General features: G+C 40.3%; 1 long non-coding RNA gene across 1 annotated transcript; it reads left to right on the forward strand.

Moving 5' to 3' along the window:
• The first annotated feature begins 5,863 nt into the window (after positions 1-5,863).
• On the forward strand, positions 5,864-10,222 carry LOC311108785. Its single transcript, XR_014610535.1, has 3 exons — positions 5,864-6,051; positions 7,795-7,861; positions 8,496-10,222. It is a non-coding gene; the product is annotated as an uncharacterized lncRNA (long non-coding RNA).
• Positions 10,223-26,087: the final 15,865 nt, after the last annotated feature.

Raw genomic sequence — 26,087 nt, forward strand, 5'->3', positions numbered from 1 at the left:
TAACCTCCCCTGTTATTGTAATGGTGAGAGGTTAGCATTTTTGGGGGGGTATGATATTTGTTAAATGGACAATCCGGGATTGGCACATCTTTTGTTTTATTTTTAATGAATGAAATATAGCCATTGATTCTTAAAGAATATAACTAATACATGCCTCATGAGATTAGTTCAACTGTCATACTCTAGCTTAGTTCAACTATCACTTTTATTGTAAATAAGAATAGAATGTTTCTGAACATTTCTACATTAATGTGGATGTTACCACGATTACGGATAATCCTGAATGAATCGTGAATAATGATAAGTGAGAAAGTTACAGACGCACAAATATCATACCCCCAAGACATGCTAACCTCTCACCGTTTTTTGGGGGGGTTAGAAAAATATTATATTCTTATTTACAATAAAAGTGACTCCAAAATGACACAATACATTATTTACCATTCATTTCTATCGGGCACAAAATAATCTGAAATAAAACCAAAAGAAACAGCAAATGCATCCAAAAAATATGTAGAGTCACAAGCTTGATGTAGTCATTGAGTGTTATGAATATGGGACCAAATACTTAACTTTTTACTACTTTAACACACATATAAGTGAATTTGTCCCAATAATTTTGGTTCCCTAAAATGGGGGGGACGATGTACAACAAGTGCTGTAATTTCTAATCGGTTCACCCGATATCGATAAAAATACCCTCAAATTAAAGCTGACAATATGCACTAACCTCAGTCATTGTATCATTTCAAATCCAAAGTGCTGAAGTACAGAGCCAAAACAACAAAATTGTCACTGTCCCAATACTTTTGGAGCTCAACGTATAGGCCCGTTCTAAATACTTTGAAAATGCATTCTTACATGTCTGAAATGATGAAAGCTAGCATGAAATGTTTTCAAAGCGCCATCATGTACCATTATGTAGAGTGTAGCGCTTCCAATGCCAGGGTCGTGGGTTTGGTTCCCGCTGGGATAAGCCACACAAAAATGTATGCACGCTCCACTGTATGTTGCTTTCGATAAAAGCATCTACTGAATTATAATATAAACTAAGCACTAATACCATCTTCCATGTCATACCATGGCATTCAAACATAAAACAAGGAGGATGTTCTTTGTTATGGATGTAGAGGCATGCTCAATATAACAGATTCTAAAAGAAACTCGAACACCTTTCAAAGTCATAGGAGACGTCAGGAAGACGTCAGGGAGTGATACAACTCCTGAAAAAACATTCCATCTTATGATATGTCATCTAATGACAAACCAAACCAGTGTTTAATCAACCATGATTGTTTAGGGTGTGGTTAGTCACAGAACAGTGTTGTTATTGGTGGAGGGCAATGCCTAAGACAACAATAAATCATTAAAAACAAACATCCAAATTGTGTTGTGAAAGAGTAAGTTGTACAATTCACATCTGATAAATATAAGTTGTTACGATTGGGTCAATGCAAATCGTTAGTTGGGATATGTGCCAAAAAATCACTGGTAAAAACACTGACACACGAGGCAACTTGCCAACACGCTCTGACTGGGGATTTTGCTCTCTGTAAGATGACAATACCTTTTCTCTAAACTGAATACATTTCTACCAGTACATGTGTTAGTTTAGTTTACTATGGCAAGTAGCCATTGTATAATCAGGATGGAGTTCTATGGAAATAATCCACTTCACAGAGGTGCAACGGCATGCATCAGGCCAATTTTGATAGTACAATAGTATAAATAAAGGTTATAAATGCGCCTGACTGGTTAGGTTTTAGGAAATATCCTGTATATATCCTATTTGGTATTTGATTCTGACTCCAATTCTGGATGTGCTAAAGTTGTAAAACCTATAAAGGGCTTTTCACATTGCTGAGCTGAACAGAGCCGCACTCACAGCACTGTCTCAGTGAATAGGTTGGTGGACCATATGAGTCACACCTGGTCACACCCAAAAAAGAAAATCACACCTTTGAAGATTAACAGACTTTGAAACCTGTGATGTGTTTACACCTAGCAAGTATAACTGAAATGCACATACATACAGTACATTCATGGCAGTCAGTCCTTATTATTCAAGAAGGCGTGAGATAGTAACAATTGGACATGTTGAGTCAGACATCACGCTCAGGAATGTATATGTTCACAAGTGATAAACACATGTTGCTGGTTAGAAAGAAGCTCCTCGCCCAAATTGCGTAAGTAAATAGTTTGGGTTACACTTTGTGAATGTTAAAAGTATCATCATGCATAACAACCTTCATATTTTAACATCATTCATAAGGAACCTTCAAAGTAAGTTATTTTTTCATTACAGTAAGTTATTAAGTTATTGTTAAGTGAAGTTATTTTAGTTGAAAAAATCTGGTCTGAGTGAACAGTATTGTTGCAGGTGTTACTGACTGGAGTATTATTGTGCACAACAAGGCTGTATTAGGCTCTCCTGAGCTAAAGCCAAGGCAGACGCTTCTGGCTCGATGGGGTTTAGGCCGGTATCTGTAAAGCAATTCCTTACCACCGCTGATGTAAAAAGGGCTTTATAAAATAAATGTGATTGATTGATTTGATTGGAGCTAATACATGTCTTCAGCTATCAGGCAAGATTACTCAACACTTTATAAGACTATCAATTGCTCTGACCTGGGATCAAATAGTATTGAGCTTGTCTGGAGTGAGTGCCAGAAAGATGGGGTTTGCTCTTTTAGGACTGCTACAATGGTTCCATTGTGTCAGGCAAGCTCAATCATTGACCACAGCTAGTTAGAGTATTTGAAATATACTATTTACAGCCAGGTCTGGTTCCAACCCTTCTGCTCTTGTGGCCCTGAGTAAGGCACATAAACCCCTAAACCGCTACCCGGGTACTGCTTTGAGGCTTACCTGGTGCTCCCAGACTGTTGTGTGAATAGTACACTGCTCAAAAAAATAAAGGGAACACTAAAATAACACATCCTAGATCTGAATGAATGAAATAATCTTATTAAATACTTTTTTCTTTACATAGTTGAATGTGCTGACAACAAAATCACATAAAAATTATCAATGGAAATCAAATTTATCAACCCATGGAGGTCTGGATTTGGAGTCACCCTCAAAATTAAAGTGGAAAACCACACTACAGGCTGATCCAACTTTGATGTAATGTCCTTAAAACAAGTCAAAATGAGGCTCAGCAGTGTGTGTGGCCTCCACGTGCCTGTATGACCTCCTTACAACGCCTGGGTATGCTCCTGATGAGGTGGCGGATGGTCTCCTGAGGGATCTCCTCCCAGACCTGGACTAAAGCATCCGCCAACTCCTGGACAGTCTGTGGTGCAACGTGGCGTTGGTGGATGGAGCGAGACATGATGTCCCAGATGTGCTCAATTGGATTCAGGTCTGGGGAACGGGCGGGCCAGTCCATAGCATCAATGCCTTCCTCTTGCAGGAACTGCTGACACACTCCAGCCACATGAGGTCTAGCATTGTCTTGCATTAGGAGGAACCCAGGGCCAACCGCACCAGCATATGGTCTCACAAGGGGTCTGAGGATCTCATCTCGGTACCTAATGGCAGTTAGGCTACCTCTGGCGAGCACATGGAGGGCTGTGCGGCCCCCCAAAGAAATGCCACCCCACACCATGACTGACCCACCGCCAAACCGGTCATGCTGGAGGATGTTGCAGGCAGCAGAACGTTCTCCACGGCGTCTCCAGACTCTGTCACGTCTGTCACGTGCACAGTGTGAACCTGCTTTCATCTGTGAAGAGCACAGGGCGCCAGTGGCAAATTTGCCAATCTTGGTGTTCTCTGGCAAATGCCAAACGTCCTGCACGGTGTTGGGCTGTAAGCACAACCCCCACCTGTGGACGTCGGGCCCTCATACCACCCTCATGGAGTCTGTTTCTGACCGTTTGAGCAGACACATGCACATTTGTGGCCTGCTGGAGGTCATTTTGCAGGGCTCTGGCAGTGCTCCTCCTGCTCCTCCTTGCACAAAGGCGGAGGTAGCAGTCCTGCTGCTGGGTTGTTGCCCTCCTACGGCCTCCTCCACGTCTCCTGATGTACTGGCCTGTCTCCTGGTAGCGCCTCCATGCTCTGGACACTACGCTGACAGACACAGCAAACCTTCTTGCCACAGCTCGCATTGATGTGCCATCTTGGATGAGCTGCACTACCTGAGCCACTTGTGTGGGTTGTAGACTCCGTCTCATGCTACCACTAGAGTGAAAGCACCGCCAGCATTCAAAAGTGACCAAAACATCAGCCAGGAAGCATAGGAACTGAGAAGTGGTCTGTGGTCACCACCTGCAAAACCAGTCCTTTATTGGGGGTGTCTTGCTAATTGCCTATAATTTCCACCTGTTGTCTATTCCATTTGCACAACAGCATGTGAAATGTATTGTTAATCAGTGTTGCTTCCTAAGTGGACAGTTTGATTTCACAGAAGTGTGATTGACTTGGAGTTACATTGTGTTGTTTAAGTGTTCCCTTTATTTTTTTTAGCAGTGTATGTCAGAAGGTTGGGTACTGTACACATTTTCATTGTACTGATATATAAAAAGCTTTTCAAGGGGACTTATATTTAGCAAATTCCTCATGAAAGATTTTGAATAAAAGTGTTCTAATAGTTGTTATGAATGATACTGGAACTCTCATAAAGTTGTTATGTATACCCCCATTTGTTTCAGATCAACTAATGCAACATTGGCATGCAGAAGATTCCCCTTGGTCGAGAGTCCTGAAGAAAAAGAGGAACTCCCTGAGGAAGACAGGAAAACAGAGCATCAAGGTTTAACCCTAAATAAAGTGATGCTGACGATCAGCTGAAGAGGGAAAACATGCATACTTCAGATGCACATTAGTGTTGCCATGAACCTTGAAGAGGTTAAATATGCACCCAGAAATAGGTCAATACTATTATTCAGCCACAAGATACAGATTTATATTCATTTCTCGAAATATATTAACTGTGAAGTCCCGAAAATTAAGGGTAGTTCACACACATTCCTTTTTCAGAAATTCGTTTTTTGTTATTTTAATGCATTTCTTTCTTGCTTTTCAGCACACACACACAAACGTTTAGGTGTCAACATTCTTTAGTGTAAGTAATCATTGTTAAATTATTTGAGCATCTGGAAAAAGTGCTATACAAATATATTATTTTTATTAATACAATTAATGAAGTCCAACTCCCAATAAAACTAGAAATCAGGAAATCCAAGATGATCTCCTTCATTGTTGTGCTCACCATGTGGTGTCATTGTGACCCTCAATCATAGTTACCAGCTGATTACAACATATCTTGACATCTCTTTTGTTAGAGATTCATAAACTGAATCTACCTTTAAAAGAAACAGCTATGTTATGTAAAAAGTTATGGGAAGTAGCACGTGTGTGAGAGTAGGACTGTTAAATAGAAAAAGGCTGAGTGTTTACTTTAGGCCACGACTAAATAAAATGAATGGCTCAAAAGTTAAGTCAATTAAGTGCAATGAAGCTAGTTTCTGGCTATAGAAAATCTTTAAGAAATTGTAATTTTCAAGACAATAAGGTCAGTTCAAAACTGCTATTATATTCTCAAAGAGATTCACCTGCCCATCTTCGCACCTCCCTTTTTTCAGATTATCTTTTGTCCCTCCCAACATTTTTTGACAGAACACCTAACCAGTTTTCCATACAACGTCAGTATCTGTGAAAAAAACAAAAACATTATTAACCTAAATACCTCTCACGTGCATTCCTCTGCCCATCCATTGTCACTCCCTTTTTTCATCACCTTTAACTTAATATCTTTAGTGCCTCCCAAAATATTACGTCACTTGAAAGACAAACAATGTGTGGCATCAAACCAGCCCTATAGTAATATAAATAGAAACTAGAAATACATTGGCATGACAGTATACATATGAACAGTTCAATTGTAAGCTTGAAATGGCTAGCATAACTAGACAGATAATGCGATTTTAGAGCAGATAGAAGCTAGATATTGTGATTGTTTATTGTCATTAACCAAGACCTTACTCAATTGATATTTGGAGAAATTACTGAAATACGAGGCTGGCATTGAAGTCTTTGCTGTAGGTAAGTAATAACCTTTACTGTATAATGGAATATATAAATAGAAAAGCTTTTATTTAAAAAAATTGAAATCCATACAAATATAATAGGGTAAAATGGTCTTATAAGAAAGGATCACAATCCTAAATTGATCATGTAAAGCAAAAACATTGAAACTATGAAGATGATGGTTATTATGTATGTGTTATATGTGAACACCCATACACTTTTGATGAACTACAACTACTATTCTGTTACAGAATATGTATAGGATTCAGAGTGAATTGCTGGCAGACCATTTAATAACTTCAAATTATTTTCTCTTTTATGAAGTAACAGTTACATGATTTACAGTGCCTTCAGAAAGTATTCATACCCCTTGACCTATTCCACATTTTGTCGTGTTACAGCCTGGATTTATAATGGATTAAATTGAGATTTCATAACATTCTCAAACAGAGAACTATTGAACATAAAAGTTCAATCAAGAGAAACGACAGGGATTATCCAGTCGCAGTACATTTGAATGACCAAAAATATGACATTTCTACCTTTGGATTTTGTGGCATAGAGAAAGTCAAGATATCAGACCGGGGAGGTGATATAAATAATACTCTGAGAAAAAGAGAATGTTTTTGGATTTTCACCCTGCAGACATTATAGCCAAAAGGTCTTAATGATGAAATGCCCATTCATGTTATGTTGTAAATGTGAACATGAGTTATAGCCGCCACTTCAGATTACTCTGACGTTTTATCTCGTAGTGTACACAATGATTTATGAAAACTTACTTGATAGGTCGATGTCCTCATTGTGGTTTCACAGTCTTGTTTAATACATTTTATGTGCACACTTTATTAGAATTATTAGAATACTTATGAAATGCACATTGTTATATTTGGTAACATATGCTTGTTTTCCTTATACTCCAACCCCATTCGATGCATTGAATGGATGTGGGTGGAGCAATGTCTACATAAGGGTGCAAATGAAAAACACTCACAAAAGCTCTGACGAAGGCCTTGCGGCCGATACGTAAAGCTTAATATAGAGCAGTTATACTAGCAAGAGCAGTGTTCGGGTTTCTTATTATTTTCTCATCCTTTGAAGAATATAGATATTGGATTTGTGAGCTTTATGATAGCCAAATTTATATACTATTGTTTTTAAGCAGTAAAAGGCTGTTTTCTCTTGAAAAAATGCAACGCTAATGTGGATTTTACTATATTATTTCACGTATTATGTGTTATATATATTTTTTACTCCATTTTTAATTAACTATACCTATTACTGTTACAGAATATGTATAGAATTCAGAGTGAATTGCTGTGCGCTGGCAGACCGTTTGAATATTCTAAATTACTTTTACTCTTTTATGAAGTAACATGATTGAAGTGATGCAGCAAAAGGCTGATTACTCATGGAATTAATCTGGATTTTTCTGTATATTTTCATTAGGGTGTATAAATCCATGTTTACAGCAGTTATAGTGCCTATGGTGAAATTATTCACACCCTTGCAATGTTTTCACATTTTGTTGCCTTATTCTTCCCAAGCTACTCCACGATAAAACCATAGAAGTTTTTATTCACTGAGATGTCTTGAATGCATAATTATATACACCTCTTGATCTGGCACACCTAAATGAGTTCAAGTGCATAAGTTTCCTTACCAAGTTACACATTAAATTGAAAAGTGTCCACTGTTGCACGTTAATAGTGGTTCATATGACCTGTCAATAAAATGTATACTTTTCTTTCTATTCAGAAAACCACTGCATCAACTGAGTTCAAAATGAAGACACAGAAACTAACAGCTACTTTTTTCACCACGGGTATGTAGTGAATTGAATTTCATTCTGTGTTTCTAACTTATTTTTTTACTAATTGTTAACTTCATGCCAACCCGAATCATACCAAAAAGGCAAGATGGTGACAGAATAGACCATGTACATTTGGATAATGTAATTATAATAATGAGCAATGATGTACATATTCTTTGCATATGATGCTACAATGCATCTGATTTTTTCAAAATATGTTTAATTTGACATTTCATGGGGGCAATTCTACATTTTGCCTAGTCTACTGTCAAATGTCACACCTCGATTAAATACATTTCCAAAATATTAAAAAGGAAAATGAATGAATTGTAAGCGGTAAACATTACCACACTGCTGTAACGTATATTATTTGAATTATATTACCACACATCTGTAATGAAAAATGTGCCATCTTGTAAACAAACAAAAAATACAACTAAAGTGTGGTAATCTCAATAAGGTATTATAGGTAATATTATTAACAATCAAGGGATTTATTTCAGTATGTAATTTATGTGGCAACAAATTATAATTGTTTATTGTATATAAAGATGTAAAAAACTGCAAATTGCTGATGAAGGGTAATCTTAGAAATATTGATATTTTGAGCAATAAATATATTAACCATTCTTCTGATAAACCACAGTGTTTTTATGCTGGATTATCCATGGAGTCTCGACCACAACTGCAGTTTACACAACTGCAGCTCCTACTACAATGACCACAACTGAAGCTCCTATGACAACTGTAGCTACTACGACAACAACTCCTACGACAACCACTGCAGCTCTTACTACAATTGTAGGTCCTACGACAACTACACCAGCAGCACCTACTACAACGACCACAACTACAGCTCCTCCTAAAACTATAGCTCTTACGACAACCACTACAGCACTTTCTATGACAAACACTGCAGCTCCTACTACAACAACTGTAGCTCCAATGACCACTACAACTGAAGCACCTACTACAACAACTACAAATGCAGCTCCTATGACAACCACAACTGCAGCTCCTACTACAACTATAGATCCTACGAACACTACAACAGAAGCACCTACAACGGCAACTGAAGCTCCAACGACAACCACAACACCTACTACAACCATTATAACAGAAGCACCTATAACAACAAATGTTGCTTCTAAAACAACAACTGTAGCTACTATGACCACTACAACAGCAGCGCCTATTACGACAACTACAACTGAGGCTCCTACGACAACCACAACTGCAGCACCTACTACTACAATGAAATCTGTAGCTTCTATGACTACTACAACTACAACTGAAGCTCCAACGACAACCACAACTGCAGCACCTACTACTACAATGACAACTGTAGCTCCTACGACTTCTACAACTGAATCACCTACTACGACAACTGCAACTTCAGCTCCTACGACAACCACAACTGCAGCTCCTACTACAACAACTTTAGTTCCTACTACCACTACAACAGAAGCCCCTACAACGACAACTGTGGCTCCTACGACTTCTACAACTGAAGCACCTACTACAACAACTACAAATGCAGCTCCTACGACAACCACAACTGTGGCTCCTACTACAACAACTATAGATCCTACGACCACTACAACAGAAGCACCTACAACAACAACTGAAGCTCCAACGACAACCACAACACCTACTACAACCATTCCAACAGAAGCACCTATAACAACAACTGTAGCTCCTACGACCACTACAACAGCAGCACCTACTACTACAACTACAACTGAAGCTCCTACGACAACCACAACTGCAGCACCTACTAATACAATGTCAACTGTAGCTCCTACGACTTCTACAACTGAATCACCTACTACGACAACTACAACTGTAGCTCCTACGACTTCTACAACTGAATCACCTACTACGACAATGACAACTGAAGCTCCAACGACAACCACATCACCTACTACAACCATTACAACAGAAGCACCTATAACAACAACTGTAGCTTCTACAACAACAACTGTAGCTCCTACGACCACTACAACAGCAGCACCTACTACTACAACTACAACTGAAGCTCCTATGACAACCACAACTGCAGAACCTACTACTACAATGTCAACTGTAGATCCTACAACCACTACAACAGTAGCACCTACTACTACATTAACAACTGAAGCTCCTACGACAACCACAACTGCAGAACCTACTACTACAACTACAACTGAAGCTCCTACGACAACCACAACTGAGGCACCTGCTACTACAATGACAACTGTAGCTCCTACGACTTCTACAACTGAAGCACCTACTACAACAACTATAACTGAAGCTCCAACGACAACCACACCTACTACAACCATTCCAACAGAAGCAACTATAACAACAACTGTAGCTCCTATGACCACTACAACAGCAGCACTTACTACTACAACTACAACTGAAGATCATACGACAACCACAACTGCATCACCTACCACTACAATGTCAACTGTAGCTCCTACGACTTCTACAACTGAATCACCTACTACGACAATGACAACTGAAGCTCCAACGACAACCACATCACCTACTACAACCATTACAACAGAAGCACCTATAACAACAACTGTAGCTTCTACAACAACAACTGTAGCTCCTACGACCACTACAACAGCAGCACCTACTACTACAACTACAACTGAAGCTCCTATGACAACCACAACTGCAGCACCTACTACTAAAATGTCAACTGTAGTTCCTACAACCACTACAACAGTAGTACCTACTATTAAAACAACAACTGAAGCTCCTACGACAACCACATCTGCAGAACCTACTACTACAACTACAACTGAAGCTCCTACTACAACCACAACTGCAGCACCTGCTACTACAATGACAACTGTAGCTCCTACGACTTCTACAACTGAAGCACCTACTACAACAACTACAAATGCAGCTCCTAAAACAACCACAACTGCGGCTCCTACTACAACAACTATAGATCCTATGACCACTACAACAGCAGCACCTACTACTACAACTACAACTGAAGCTCCTACGACAACCACAACTACATCACCTACCACTACAATGTCAACTGTAGCTCCTACGACTTCTACAACTGAATCACCTACTACGACAATTACAACTGTAGCTCCTACGACTTCTACAACTGAATCACCTACTACGACAATTACAACTGTAGCTCCTACGACTTCAACAACTGAAGCACCTACTACAACAACTACAAATGCAGCTCCTACAACAAACACAACTGCGGCTCCTACTACAACAACTATACATCCTACGACCACTACAACAGAAGCACCTACAACAACAACTGAAGCTCCAACGACAACCACACCTACTACAACCATTCCAACAGAAGCACCTATAACAACAACTGTAGCTCCTACGACCACTACAACAGCAGCACCTACTACTACAACAACAACTGAAGCTCCTACGACAACCACAACTGCAGAACCTACTACTACAACTACAACTGAAGCTCCTACGACAACCACAACTGCAGAACTTACTACTACAATGACAACTGTAGCTCCTATGACTACTACAACTACAACTGAAGCTCCTATGACAAACACAACTGCAGAACCTGCTACTACAATGACAACTGTAGCTCCTACGACTTCTACAACTGAAGCACCTACTACAACAACTACAAATGCAGCTCCTACGACAACCACAACTGCGGCTCCTACTACAACAACTATAGGTCCTACGACCACTACAACAGAAGCACCTACAACAACAACTGAAGCTCCAACGACAACCACACCTACTACAACCATTCCAACAGAAGCACCTATAACAACAACTGTAGCTCCTATGACCACTACAACAGCAGCACCTACTACTACAACTACAACTGAAGCTCCTACGACAACCACAACTGCATCACCTACCACTACAATGTCAACTGTAGCTCCTACGACTTCTACAACTGAATCACCTACTACGACAACTAAAACTGAAGCTCCTACGACAACCACAACTGCAGCACCTACTACTACAATGTCAACTGTAGTTCCTACGACCACTACGACTGCAGCAGCTACTACCACAACTACAACTGAAACTCCTATTACAAACAAAACTGCTGAACCTGCTACGACAACTACAACTGAAGCTCCTATGACTACTACAACAGCATCACTTACTACTACAACTACAACTGAAGCTCCTACGACAACCACAACTGCAGTACCTACTACTACAATGACAACTGTAGCTCCTATGACTACTACAACTACATCTGAAGCTCCTACGAAAACCACAACTGCATTACCTACTACTAAAATGACAACTGTACCTCCTACGACTTCTACAACTGAAGCACCTACTACAATAACTACAAATACAACTCCTACGACAACCACAACTGTGGCTCCTACTACAACAACTATAGATCCTACGACCACTACAACAGAAGCACCTACAACAACAACTGAAGCTTCAACGACAACCACAACACCTACTAAAACCATTCCAACAGAAGCACCTATAACAACAACTGTAGCTCCTACAACTTCTACAACTGAATCACCTACTGTGACAACTACAACTGTAGCTCCTACGACTTCTACTACTGAATCACCTACTATGACAAAGACAACTGAAGCTCCAACGACAACCACATCACCTACTACAACCATTACAACAGAAGCACCTATAACAACAACTGTAGCTTCTACGACCACTACAACAGCAGCACCTACTACAACAACTACAACTGATGCTCCTACGACAACCACAACTGCAACACCTACTACTACAATGTCAACTGTAGTTCCTATGATCACTACGACTGCAGCACCTACTAACACAACTACAACTGAAACTCCTACGACAACCACAACTGCTGCACCTGCTACGACAACAACAACTGAAGCTCCTATGACTTCTACAACAGCAGCACTTACTACTACAACTACAACTGAAGCTCCTACGACAACCACAACTGCAGCACCTACTACTACAATGACAACTGTAGCTCCTATGACTACTACAACTACATCTGAAGCTCCTACGACAACCACAACTGTGTCTCCTACTACAACAACTATAGATCCTACGACCACTACAACAGAAGCACCTACAACAACAACTGAAGCTTCAACGACAACCACAACACCTACTACAACCATTCCAAAAGAAGCCCCTACAACGACAACTGTAGCTCCTATGACTTCTACAACTGAAGCACCTACTACAACAACTGAAGCTCCAACGACAACCACAACACCTACTACAACCATTCCAACAGAAGCACCTATAACAACAACTGTAGCTCCTACGACCACTACAACAGCAGCACCTACTACTACAATGACAACTGTATCTTCTACGACAACAACTATAGCTCTTATGACCACTACGACTGCAGCACCTACTACCACAACTACAACTGAAACTCCTACGACAACCAAAACTGCAGCACCTACTACTACAATGTCAACTGTAGCTCCTACGACTTCTACAACAGAATCAACTACTGCGAAAACTACAGCTGTAGCTCCTACGACTTCTACAACTGAATCACCTGCTACGACAACGACAACTGAAGCTCCAACGACTACCACATCACCTACTACAACCATTACAACAGAAGCACCTATAACAACAACTGTAGCTTCTACAACAACAATTGTAGCTCCTACGACCACTACAACAGCAGCACCTACTACTACAACTACAACTGAAGCTCCTACGACAACCACAACTGCAGCACCTACTACTACAATGACAACTGTAGCTCCTATGACTACTACAACTACATCTGAAGCTCCTACGACAACCACAACTGTGTCTCCTACTACAACAACTATAGATCCTACGACCACTACAACAGAAGCACCTACAACAACAACTGAAGCTTCAACGACAACCACAACACCTACTACAACCATTCCAAAAGAAGCCCCTACAACGACAACTGTAGCTCCTATGACTTCTACAACTGAAGCACCTACTACAACAACTGAAGCTCCAACGACAACCACAACACCTACTACAACCATTCCAACAGAAGCACCTATAACAACAACTGTAGCTCCTACGACCACTACAACAGCAGCACCTACTACTACAATGACAACTGTATCTTCTACGACAACAACTATAGCTCTTATGACCACTACGACTGCAGCACCTACTACCACAACTACAACTGAAACTCCTACGACAACCAAAACTGCAGCACCTACTACTACAATGTCAACTGTAGCTCCTACGACTTCTACAACAGAATCAACTACTGCGAAAACTACAGCTGTAGCTCCTACGACTTCTACAACTGAATCACCTGCTACGACAACGACAACTGAAGCTCCAACGACTACCACATCACCTACTACAACCATTACAACAGAAGCACCTATAACAACAACTGTAGCTTCTACAACAACAATTGTAGCTCCTACGACCACTACAACAGCAGCACCTACTACTACAACTACAACTGAAGCTCCTACGACAACCACAACTGCAGCACCTACTACTACAATGACAACTGTAGCTCCTATGACTACTACAACTACAACTGAAGCTCCTACGACAACCACAACTGCAGCACCTACTACTACAATGAAATCTGTAGCTTCTATGACAACAACTGTAGTTCCTACGACCACTTCGACTGCAGCACCTACTACCACAACTACAACTGAAACTACTACGACAACCACAACTGCTGCACCTGCTACGACAACTACAACTGAAGCTCCTATGACTACTACAACAGCAGCACCTAGTACTACAACTACAACTGAAGCTCCTACGACAACCACAACTGCAGCACCTACTACTACAATGACAACTGTACCCCCTACCACTGAATCACCTACTACAACAACTACAAATGCAGCTCCTACAACAACCACAACTGAAGCTCCTACTACAACAACTATAGATCCTACGACCACTACAACAGAAGCACTTACAATGACAACTGAAGCTCCAACGACAACCACAACACCTACTACAACCATTACAACAAAAGCACCTATAACAACAACTGTAGCTTCTACAACAACAACTGTAGCACCTACGACCACTACAACAGCAGCACCTACTACGACAACTTCAACTGAAGCTCCTACGACAACCACAACTGCAGCACCTACTACTACAATGACAACTGTAGCTCCTATGACTACTACAACTACAACTGAAGCTCCTACGACAACCACAACTGCAGCACCTACTACTACAATGAAATCTGTAGCTTCTATGACAACAACTGTAGTTCCTACGACCACTTCGACTGCAGCACCTACTACCACAACTACAACTGAAACTACTACGACAACCACAACTGCTGCACCTGCTACGACAACTACAACTGAAGCTCCTATGACTACTACAACAGCAGCACCTAGTACTACAACTACAACTGAAGCTCCTACGACAACCACAACTGCAGCACCTACTACTACAATGACAACTGTACCCCCTACCACTGAATCACCTACTACAACAACTACAAATGCAGCTCCTACAACAACCACAACTGAAGCTCCTACTACAACAACTATAGATCCTACGACCACTACAACAGAAGCACTTACAACGACAACTGAAGCTCCAACGACAACCACAACACCTACTACAACCATTACAACAAAAGCACCTATAACAACAACTGTAGCTTCTACAACAACAACTGTAGCACCTACGACCACTACAACAGCAGCACCTACTACGACAACTTCAACTGAAGCTCCTACGACAACCACAACTGCAGCACCTACTACTACAATGACAACTGTATCTTCTACGACAACAACTATAGCTCTCATGACCACTACGACTGCAGCACCTACTACCACAACTACAACTGAAACTCCTACGATAACCACAACTGCTGCACCTGCAACGACAACTACAACTGAATCTCCTATGACTACTACAACAGCAGCAGCTACTACTACAACTACAACTGAAGCTCCTACGACAACCACAACTGCAGCACCTACTACTACAATGACTACTGTAGCTCCTATGACTACTACAACTACAACTGAAGCTCCTACGACAACCACAACTACAGCACCTACTACTACAATGGCAACTGTAGCTCCTATGACTACTACAACTACAACTGAAGCTCCTACGACAACCACAACTGCAGCACCTACTACTAGAATGACAACTGTAGCTCCTACGACTTCTACAACTGAATCACCTACCACGACAACTGCAACTTCAGCTCCCACGACAACCACAACTGCAGTTCCTACTACAACAACTTTAGATCCTACGACCATTACAACAGAAGCACCTATAACAACAACTGAAGCTCCTACGACAACCACAACTGCAGCAACTACTATTACAATGACAACTGTAGCTTCTATGACTACTACAACAGCAGCACCTACTACTACAACTACAACTTTAGCTCCTACGACAACCACAACTGCAGAACCTAGTACTACAATGACAACTGTAGCTCCTACAACTTCTACAGCTGAATCTCTGACTACGAGAACTGCAACTTCAGCTCCTACGACAACCACAACTGCAGCTCCTACTACAACTATAGATCCTACGACCACTACAACAGAAGCACCTACAACGACAACTGAATCTCCAACGACAACCACATCACCTTCTACAACCATTACAACAGAAGCACCTATAACAACAACTGTAGCTTCTACAAAAACAACTGTAGCTCCTACGACCACCACAACAGCAGCACCTACTACGACAACTACAACTGAAGCTCCTACGACAACCACAACTGCAGCACCTACTACTACAATGACAAATATATATTCTACGACAACAACTATAGATCCTACGACCACTACAACAGAAACACCTACAACGACAACTGAAGCTCCAATGACAACCACAACACCTACTACAACCATTACAACAGAAGCACCTATAACAACAACTGTAGCTTCTAAAACAACAACTGTAGCTCCTACGAGCACTACAACAGAAGCACCTACAACAACAATTGAAGCTCCAATGAAAACCACAACACCTACTACAACCATTACAACAGAAGCACCTATAACAACAACTGTAGCTTCTAAAACAACAACTGTAGCTCCTACGACCACTACAACAGAAGCACCTACAACGACAACTGAAGCTCCAATGACAACCACAACACTTACTACAACCATTACAACAGAAGCACCTATAACAACAACAGTAGCTTCTAAAACAACAACTGTAGCTCCTACGACCACTACAACAACAGCACCTACTACGACAACTACAACTGAAGCACCTATAACAACAACTGTAGCTTCTACAACAACAACTGTAGCTCCTACGACCACTACAACAGCAGCACCTACTACGACAACTACAACTGAAGCTCCTACGACAACCACAACAGCAGCACCTACTACTACAATGAGAACTGTAGCTTCTACGACATCAACTATAGGTCTCACGACCACTACGACTGCAGCACCTACTACCTCAACTACAACTGAAACTCCTACGACAACCACAACTGCTGCACCTGCTACGACAACTACAACTGAAGCTCCTATGACTACTACAACAGCAGCATCTACTATTCCAACTACAACTGAAGCTCCTACGACAACCACAACTGCAGCACCTACTACTACAATGACAACTGTAGCTCCTACGACTTCTACAACTGCAGCACCTACAACGACATCTCAAACTGAAGCTCCTACGACAACCGCAACTGCAGCTAAAGCTACATCCATAACAGCACCTCCTACTATAACAGCTGTAGCTCCTACGACAACTGTAGCACCTACGACCACTACATTTACAGTAACTACAACAACAACTAAAGCTTTTAATACAACAACTGTATCTCCTTCAACCAGCACACCAACAGCTGCTACGACAACCACTGCAGCTCTTACTACAACATCTCTAGGTCCTACGACCACTACAACTGCAGCAACTACGACAACTACAACTGCAGCTCCTACGACAACCACAATTAAAGCTCCTACTACAACAACTGTAGCTCCCTTGAAAACCACAACTCCAGCTCCTACGACAACCACAACAGTAGCTGCTTCAACAACCACAACTGCAGCACCTACAAAGACAACTGTAGCTCCTATTATAACTGCAGCTCCTACGACAACCACAACTGCAGCTCCTACTACAAAAACGGAAGCTGCTATGACATCCACAGCTGCAGCTCCTATGACAAACACAGCTGCAGCTCCTACGACAACCACAGCTGCAGCTCCTAGGACAACCCCAAATGCAGCTCCTACATCAACCACAGCTGCAGCACCTACAATAACAACTTTAGATCCTACTACCACTACAACAGAAGCGCCTACAACGACAACTGTAGCTCCTATGACTTCTACAACTGAAGCACCTACTGCAACAGCTACAAATTCAGCTCCTACGACAACCACAACTGCAGCTCCTACTACAACTATAGATCCTACGACCACTACAACAGAAGCACCTACAACGACAACTGAATCTCCAACGACAACCACATCACCTTCTACAACCATTACAACAGAAGCACCTATAACAACAACTGTAGCTTCTACAAAAATAACTGTAGCTCCTACGACCACCACAACAGCAGCACCTACTACGACAACTACAACTGAAGCTCCTACGACAACCACAACTGCAGCACCTACTACTACAATGACAAATGTATCTTCTACGACAACAACTATAGATCCTACGACCACTACAACAGAAACACCTACAACGACAACTGAAGCTCCAATGACAACCACAACACCTACTACAACCATTACAACAGAAGCACCTATAACAACAACTGTAGCTTCTAAAACAACAACTGTAGCTCCTACGAGCACTACAACAGAAGCACCTACAACAACAATTGAAGCTCCAATGAAAACCACAACACCTACTACAACCATTACAACAGAAGCACCTATAACAACAACTGTAGCTTCTAAAACAACAACTGTAGCTCCTACGACCACTACAACAGAAGCACCTACAACGACAACTGAAGCTCCAATGACAACCACAACACTTACTACAACCATTACAACAGAAGCACCTATAACAACAACAGTAGCTTCTAAAACAACAACTGTAGCTCCTACGACCACTACAACAGCAGCACCTACTACGACAACTACAACTGAAGCACCTATAACAACAACTGTAGCTTCTACAACAACAACTGTAGCTCCTACGACCACTACAACAGCAGCACCTACTACGACAACTACAACTGAAGCTCCTACGACAACCACAACAGCAGCACCTACTACTACAATGAGAACTGTAGCTTCTACGACATCAACTATAAGTCTCACGACCACTACGACTGCAGCACCTACTACCTCAACTACAACTGAAACTCCTACGACAACCACAACTGCTGCACCTGCTACGACAACTACAACTGAAGCTCCTATGACTACTACAACAGCAGCATCTACTATTCCAACTACAACTGAAGCTCCTACGACAACCACAACTGCAACTCCTACTACTACAATGACAACTGTAGCTCCTACGACTTCTACAACTGCAGCACCTACAACGACATCTCAAACTGAAGCTCCTACGACAACCGCAACTGCAGCTAAAGCTACATCCATAACAGCACCTCCTACTATAACAGCTGTAGCTCCTACGACAACTGTAGCACCTACGACCACTACATTTACAGTAACTACAACAACAACTAAAGCTTTTAATACAACAACTGTATCTCCTTCAACCAGCACAACAACAGCTGCTACGACAACCACTGCAGCTCTTACTACAACCTCTCTAGGTCCTACGACCACTACAACTGCAGCAACTACGACAACTACAACTGCAGCTCCTACGACAACCACAATTAAAGCTCCTACTACAACAAATGTAGCTCCCTTGAAAACCACAACTCCAGCTCCTACGACAACCACAACAGTAGCTGCTTCAACAACCACAACTGTAGCTGCTACGACTACCACAACTGCAGCACCTACAAAGACAACTGTAGCTCCTATTATAACTGCAGCTCCTACGACAACCACAACTGCAGCTCCTACTACAAAAACGGAAGCTGCTATGACATCCACAGCTGCAGCTCCTATGACAAACACAGCTGCAGCTCCTACGACAACCACAGCTGCAGCTCCTAGGACAACCCCAAATGCAGCTCCTACATCAACCACAGCTGCAGCACCTACAATAACAACTGTAGCTCCTATGACAACCAAAACAGCAGCTCTTTCAACAACCACAACAGTAGCTCCTACAACAACCAGTGCAGCTTCTTCAACAACCACATATCTGAAGATAACAACTGCAGCTTCTACAGCAACAAACACAGCTCCTACTACGACAACCACAATTGCTGCTCTGATTACAACAGCTGTAGTTCCTACATCCACTACAACTGCAGCAACTACAACGACCACTACAAAGGCATCTCCTTCAACAACCACAACTCTAGCTTCTACACCAACCACAACAGTAGCTGCTACAACAACCACAACAGTAGCTCCTACGACAACCACAACAGTAGCTCCAGCGACAACCACTGATGCAGCTCCTACTACAATAACTGTCACTCCTATGACCACTACAACTGCAGCACCTACTATGACAACCACAACAACCGCTCCTACTACAATAACTTCAGCTCTTACAACAACAACTGTAGCACCTTTGAAAATCACTACTGCAGCTTTTATTATGACAACCACAACTGCAGCTCCTACAACAATTGCAGCTCCTACCACAACCATAACAGCAGCTCCTACAACAACAACTGTAGCTCCTAATATGACAACAACTGCAGCTCCTACTACAACAACAATTGCAAAACGTACCACTGCAGCTCCCACCACAACCATAATTGAAGCTCCTTCGACATTCACAACTGCAGCTCCTGCTACGACAACCACAACTACAGCTCCTACTATGAGAACCACAACTGCAGCTTTTACGAGAACTACCACTGTTCCTACTACCAACAGTACCATAGAAGCTCATACTTCCACAACTATAACTGCAGCTCCTATAACCACCAGAACTGTAGATTCTACTATGACAACAACAACATTAGCTGCCATAATGACAACTACAAATGAAGCTCCAACAATGGCAACTCCAGCTCTATCAACCACCACCACCACTGTGGCTTCTAATACGGCATTTAAAACTGCAGGTGCTACAGCAACCACCAAAACTGCTGCTCCTACAATGACTACAACTGCAGCACCTACAAGTACAACCACAATTGTACTTCCTAACTCGACAACTGCAACCTTTACCTCAACTTCTATGGCTTCAGTGACATCAACAACTAGGTAAACAAAATCATTTAGTATAATTATTTTATGCAATTCAATTAACACTTTGTCAATCAAGGAATCTTTGAAGCGAAGAACCATGTATATCCGTACTTGTGTCGTTAACTACTGATATTTTCATAAAACATTTAAAATGTCAGCCTTTCTTTGGAAAAGCTCTTTGAGCACCTCATTTGGTAGAAAGGCACAATATAAATCCAATCTATTATTGTTAGTGTGCTTGCTGAAGGCAAGACCACTAGATTTCTTCCATACTTATTCTAATTATTTGATTCATTTAGCCCGCTTTAGCACTTAAACACTTCAAGCTATGAACACGGAACCAACATAGATTACTTGAGAAAATATTTTTAGCATTAATACCTTTGGTACTGCAACAATATTTAAATCAGCTCCCAATGCATTTCAAGACCAAACCAACATTGATATTTTCAGACTGACCCAACTTAGATTGCTTTTATTCAGCTTTTTTATACTATTTATACTTGTTGAACTATAACCATTTTAAAGTTGCATAAAAGCTCCATAGGCTTTAATCAGAAATATTGGTTCCGCCACTTCTCTTGAACTATTTATGCTACAAAGACCAAACCAACGTTGAAATGTACAGACTGACCCATCTTAGATTGCTTGTCAAAAGCTTCAGATTTTCTAAAACGTTTATAAACTGTAATGATATAATTTGCATAAATTACCATATCACTTTATGGATTCAATGCCAATCATGGGAACACAGTGGTAAACATTTAAAATGCTGCTGCTCCTTAACCATTTCAGCTACAAACATTTAAAACAACTTTAACATTTTCGAAACGTTATAAACTATACTAATTCAAACAAGTATAAACTAGCATATAATATCCTACCAACAATAATAGTAACTCTTGAACCATTCAAGCTAGAGACACAAACCAACGTTGACATGTTCTGGCTATCCTATCCAATCAATACATTTTTCAATCTACCTACTTTTCCCAACTATAACCATTCACTTCCATTACTACTGCAGTGACTACCACTACTATAACTTATTTCACAACCATAAATACTTTAAGACAAGCTAGCAAGAACACACATTTTCTTTAGGAAATTGACTTTTTTAATTTATTATTATTTTCTCTTAGATTTGGCACAGTGATGTTTTTTGTTAGACTGATGTTCCAGCTCAACACACCAGTCCCCACTAAGGATGATGTCCTTGGTGCCGTCGAAAAGCAACTGTATCTTCAATTCAACAATCAGACGAACACTCAAACCACCTTCCAGAATGGAACTTATATCAGTGAGTTTAATAAATTAGGCTTATATCATGAAGACATTTATTTCCACTCTATAATTTTTTTTTATAGGTAAACGTTCAACTGCTTCCGCTATGTAAATACTTCTTGAATGTTTTCTAATGTTGAAACTCCTAAATTGTAGCAGTTCATGTTGTATGTTGCTATAGTGACCATTGTTTTGTGTGCTCACAGAATTTACAGATACTTCATTTGCCGTCGATCTTGGTTTCAAAATAACCAATGTAACCATGGAGTCGCAAAGCAATAGCCTCACTCTCACCAATGAGACCTACAGCCAGATAGAGGATTCAATTAACAGCCTAGTAAGATACCTCTATACATAAGATACATCCATGGTCATGTTCAGGTCATGATAGTAATTGACAACTTGGTGTTTTGTCCCCTTTTAGCTCCATGATATTCTTTGTAAACCAGACGGCAAACAGTTTGACTTTCCCAAACCCAACTTCACGTAAGTACAACGTCATGTCCGTGAACCAACCCAGCTTTCTCAACTGCACTCTTTAGAATGTCTGCAGATGTCATACAGCTGCTGTTTGTACAGCTAAACAGGATGGAGGGAATATGTTCAACTCTCACACAAAACCAATTTTTACGTCCACAGTACTGTTGGCACTCAAATCAGGGCAGACGTGATGTATGTATACAAAAAGGAAGACATCAACCTCCCTAGTGCTTTTCTAGAGGAAGTCTTAAAAGTCTCAGGTATGCTGCTTTTGTTGCTATTTCTGTTTGTTATTACGGTGAGTTATCAAACACCATGTCAAATATGCGTAATACTTAATCTCGAAAAAACACTTTCACATCTATGGTACTGTATATGACATATTACAAGTCTATAATCCCCCCTAAAATGTATTTTCATTTATATTCTAGGTCTCCTGCCAACCACTGTTGCCCCAACAACCACCACCACCACTGTGGCTTCTACTACGGCAATTAAAACTGCAGGTCCTACAACAACAACCACAACTGCTGCTCCTACAATGACTACAACTGCAGCATCTACAAGTACAACCACAATCGTACTTCCTACCTTGACAACGACAACTGCAACTTTTACCTCAACTTCTATGGCTTCAGTGACATCAACAACTAGGTAAGCAAGATAATTTAGTAGAATTATTTTATGCAATTCAATTAACACTTTGTCAATCAAGGAACCTTTGAAGCGAAGAACCATGTATATCCGTGTTTGTGTCATTAAATACTGATATTTCATAAAGCATTCAAAATGTCAGCCTTTCTTTAGAAAATGTATTTGAGTACCTCAGTTGGTAGAAAGGCGCTATATAAATCCAATCTATTTTTATTAGTGTGCTTGCTGAAGGCAAGACCACTATATTTATTACATACTTCTTCTAATTATTTGATTCATTTAGCCTGTTTTAGCACCTAAACGCATCAAGCTATGAACACGGAACCAACTTAGATTACTTGAGAAAATATTTTTTTGCATTAATACCTTTAGACGTACAACAATATTTAAATCAGCTACCAATGCATTTCAACACCAAACCAACATTGATATTTTCAGACTGACCCAACTTAGATTGCTTTTATTCAGCTTTTTTATACTATTTATACTTGTTGAACTATAACCATTTTAAAGTTGCATAAAATCTCCATAGGCTTTAATGAGAAATATTTGGTTACGCCTCTTCTCTTGAACTATTTATGCTACAAAGACCAAACCAACGTTGAAATGTACAGACTGACCCATCTTAGATTGCTTGTCAAAAGCTTCACATTTTCTAAAACGTTTATAAACTGTAATGATATAATTTGCATAAATTACCATATCACTTTATGGATTCAATGCCAATCATGGGAACACAGTGGTAAACATTTAAAATGTTGCTGCTCCTTAACCATTTTAGCTACAAACTTTTAAAACAACTTTAACATTTTCAAAATGTTATAAGCTATACTAATTCAAACAAATATAAACTAGTATATAATAACCTACCAACAATAATAGTAACTCTTGAGCCATTCAAGCTAGAGACACAAACCAACGTTGACATGTTCTGGCTATCCTATCCAATCTATCAATTTTTCAATCTACCTACTTTTCCCAACTATAACCATTCACTTCCATTACTACTGCAGTGACTACCACTACTATAACTTATTTCACAACCATAAATACTTTAAGACAAGCTAGCAAGAACACACATTTTCTTTAGGAAATTGACTTTTTTATTTATTATTATTTTCTTTTAGATTTGGCACAGTGATGTTTTTTGTTAGACTGATGTTCCAGCTCAACACACCAGTCCCCACTAAGGATGATGTCCTTGGTGTCGTCGACAAGCAACTGTATCTTCAATTCAACAATCAGACAAACACTCAAACCACCTTCCAGAATGGAACTTATATCAGTGAGTTTAATAAATTAGGCTTATATCATGAAGACATTTATTTCCACTCTATAATTTTTTTTAAATAGGTAAACGTTCAACGGCTTCCGCTATGTAAATACTTCTTGAATGTTTTCTAATGTTGAAACTCCTAAACTGTAGCAGTTCATTATGTCTGTTGCTATAGTGACCATTGTTTTGTGTGCTCACAGAACTTACAGATACTTCATTTGCCGTCGATCTTGGTTTCAAAATAACCAATGTAACCATGGAGTCGCAAAGCAATAGCCTCACTCTCACCAATGAGACCTACAGCCAGATAGAGGATTCAATTAACAGCCTAGTAAGATACCTCTTTACATAAGATACATCCATGGTCATGTTCAGGTCATGATAGTAATTGACAACTTGGTGTTTTGTCCCCTTTTAGCTCCATGATATTCTTTGTAAACCAGACGGCAAACAGTTTGACTTTCCCAAACCCAACTTCACGTAAGTACAACGTCATGTCCGTGAACCAACCCAGCTTTCTCAACTGCTCTCTTTAGAATGTCTGCAGATGTCATACAGCTGCTGTTTGTACAGCTAAACAGGATGGAGGGAATATGTTCAACTCTCACACAAAACCAATTTTTACGTCCACAGTACTGTTGGCACTCAAATCAGGGCAGACGTGATGTATGTATACAAAAAGGAAGACATCAACCTCCCTAGTGCTTTTCTAGAGGAAGTCTTTAAAGTCTCAGGTATGCTGCTTTTGTTGCTATTTCTGTTTGTTATTACGGTGAGTTATCAAACACCATGTCAAATATGCGTAATACTTAATCTCGAAAAATACTTAATCTCGAAAAAACACTTTCACATCTATGGTACTGTATATGACATATTACAAGTCTATAATCCCCCCTAAAATGTATTTTCATTTATATTCTATGTCTCCTGCCAACCACTGTTGCCCCAACAACCACCACCACCACTGTGGCTTCTACTACGGCAATTAAAACTGCAGGTCCTACAACAACAACCACAACTGCTGCTCCTACAATGACTACAACTGCAGCATCTACAAGTACAACCACAATCGTACTTCCTACCTTGACAACGACAACTGCAACTTTTACCTCAACTTCTATGACTTCAGTGACATCAACAACTAGGTAAGCAAGATAATTTAGTATAATTATTTTATGCAATTCAATTAACACTTTGTCAATCAAGGAACCTTTGAAGCGAAGAACCATGTATATCCGTGTTTGTGTCATTAAATACTGATATTTCATAAAGCATTCAAAATGTCAGCCTTTCTTTAGAAAATGTATTT

This window comes from Coregonus lavaretus (genome assembly GCF_964263955.1).
Source record: "Coregonus lavaretus genome assembly, chromosome: 3".
In the NCBI taxonomy this organism is placed as follows: Eukaryota; Metazoa; Chordata; class Actinopteri; order Salmoniformes; family Salmonidae; genus Coregonus; species Coregonus lavaretus.